Source organism: Sinocyclocheilus grahami, unplaced genomic scaffold (genome assembly GCF_001515645.1).
Source record: "Sinocyclocheilus grahami isolate Dianchi unplaced genomic scaffold, SAMN03320097.WGS_v1.1 scaffold1639.1, whole genome shotgun sequence".
NCBI classification, from domain to species: Eukaryota; Metazoa; Chordata; class Actinopteri; order Cypriniformes; family Cyprinidae; genus Sinocyclocheilus; species Sinocyclocheilus grahami.
Genome location: NW_015506818.1, coordinates 84,798 through 87,339, shown reverse-complemented (window position 1 = coordinate 87,339; position 2,542 = coordinate 84,798).

Genomic DNA, 2,542 nt, shown 5'->3' with positions numbered 1-2,542 from the left:
ATTTTGTTTCTGTATTTTAAAATATATTTTTTATATTAGCCTATTTTAATGACAGTATATTTATTGAAAAAAAAATAATTCTTTTATTTTTCAAAATAAGCAGAAAATAGTACAAACTTTGCTAAAGTGATTGTTTTGAACATGTATTAACTTAGACATTATTTTTAAAAAAACATTATTTTAGTTGAAGTATTTGTATCAATACCGTGCCCCTCTTGCCACCTCATACATTTATAAGATTTTTAAACAAAATAAACAACTTTAATTATTTATTTTCACACAAAATCTGTTGCTCCATTAATGTTCAATACAACGTATATATTTTTTCTGCAATTATACATTTTAGGCGCAGTGAATGGCACATGTTTTCTTAAGGTGGGCCTTTAGCCCCGTTGTACCCTATATATATAGTCTATTCCTACTCTCTGTGTTTTTAATCTTAAACAACAAAAGACAAGGAAATCACTCACTTCTCTTGACTTCAACATGGATTTGTCTTTCATTTATACAGTGAAATATGCACTGTTATTTAACATACTTAATAACTGACTTCTGAACTTGGTTGTGGGGGTGTCTGCTGATATGTCCCCACCGATGTCTAAATCAAACCTATGCCCTAGATGCTAGCAACGTGATAAACCATGCTAGCACAGCCTTCCAAACATAAACAACGACGTGTCGACGGTGGTTTAGTTAAAATTGGCGAACATAAAGAGTCTTTGGTCCATAAAAAATGAATACCAAATGTGGAAGATGCCAAAACGTTGCTATGGTAAACCGTTCCAATCATCACAGTTTCCAGAGTGAGTTCTGTTCTGCATCTACAGACACAAAACACTAGTTAAGAGGATTCCCTCCCATATTTAAATGCTGTTGTGACTCCTGAAATGTTACAGTGTTAACATGGCCACATGGGTAACATTTTGCTGTTCTTTTATTAGCTAGTCTCACTGTTCAGACACACACACAAAAGGTGCTGAAATTGGGTTGAACACAAACAATACACGATCACAAATGATAATATTCAGTGACACTATCTGTCAGCAACGTGGCATTATGTGCATTCAGCTATTTTAGACTTTACACTGCAGTGTTTTTCCGTTCTGAAGGTCGGCAGGATCCTGTTGTAAGCGCTGTGTACAGTGATTACTGATCCCTCATTACCTCCTGTACATAGACCTGAACAAATATTACTGACAGGTGCTCGGGCTACACTGAGCAGCACAATCAGTCCAAACAAAGCAGAACACGAAGCAGCCATGGAGTCATTTCAGAGAGCTGCACCATTTAAGACCAACTTTTATGACATCACGTCTGCAGCCAGAGAACAATGAAGTTTAGGGAGCCACAATGAAATCATCATCCTGATATGTCACGGAGTGAGCCATGAGGGACTCTTTAGAGATCAAATTCATACTGAAGGTTGCTCTGCTATTATGTCACCAAAACAGATTCATTTCAAGGTCAAACTACAGAACACGACCTTTCTGGAAATGTGTCAGAGTGCATGAGGGAGATGGGAGAAGAAGAAAAATTAACTGCAGTTATAGAAAAAAAACTATATTTATAAAAAAAAATTACACACACACACACGTATTACTTAATTTATGCAAATATCTAAAAGTCAATATTAAGTTTATGAAAGAATAATTTAAAAAAAAAGTATGAATCTTTTTTTTTTATTTCTTATAGTTACAGTTTTATGTAGCCTACTGAGTATATATATATATATATATATATATATATATGTGTCAACTTTGAACTGGGATAGCTGCTAAGGGTGTTGAGCTCATTTTAGCTTATGGTGAAAAAGACATTTCTATATTTAAAAATAAAATAAATAAAACAGCTGAGCATATATACAAATTTTGCAAGTGTCCTGTTCAGGGATAGCAAGGGTGTAGAGCACATTTCAGCTTAGGGACAGAAAAAAAACATTTATTTATATGCAAAAATAAATAAATAATAATAATAAAAGAAATACATATTCATAATCAACATACGTATACATAACATGATGTTAATTTATAGTATCTACAAATGCAATTGCCAATGTATGATTTTTTTATTAACTTAATTGCATTTTTCTTTTCAGATTTACTGTGCCTTATTGCAGACTGAGTTCCAAAATATAAACCAAGGGACGTATGTGTAGGAGGTTAAGTTGATAAAAAGATAATATGACTGTGCTCTCCGAAACAAATCGATTATTACCAGTTTAACTGAGTTATCGAGGAAAACACTAATGAAGAGCATTGTAGGGCTTGTTGTTTGAGACTGTGTACGGCTCAGTATTCACTGTTCAAAAAATAACTGAATGCAATTTAATTAAGCAAGCTACCGTATGACGCGTTTGAATGTCTGAAATTAGATTAAGAGAAAATTCCATATCTTATTTGGTCAGATTAATGTCTTGTGTGCATTCAGCCGCCAACAACACCAACACCAATGTGTCCAGAGCTGCAGGTTAACAGCTTGTGGCTCAGTGGACAAATGTTCAGAGACCTGACTCAAAGCTGTTTCCATCCAGCAAAAAAAAAAA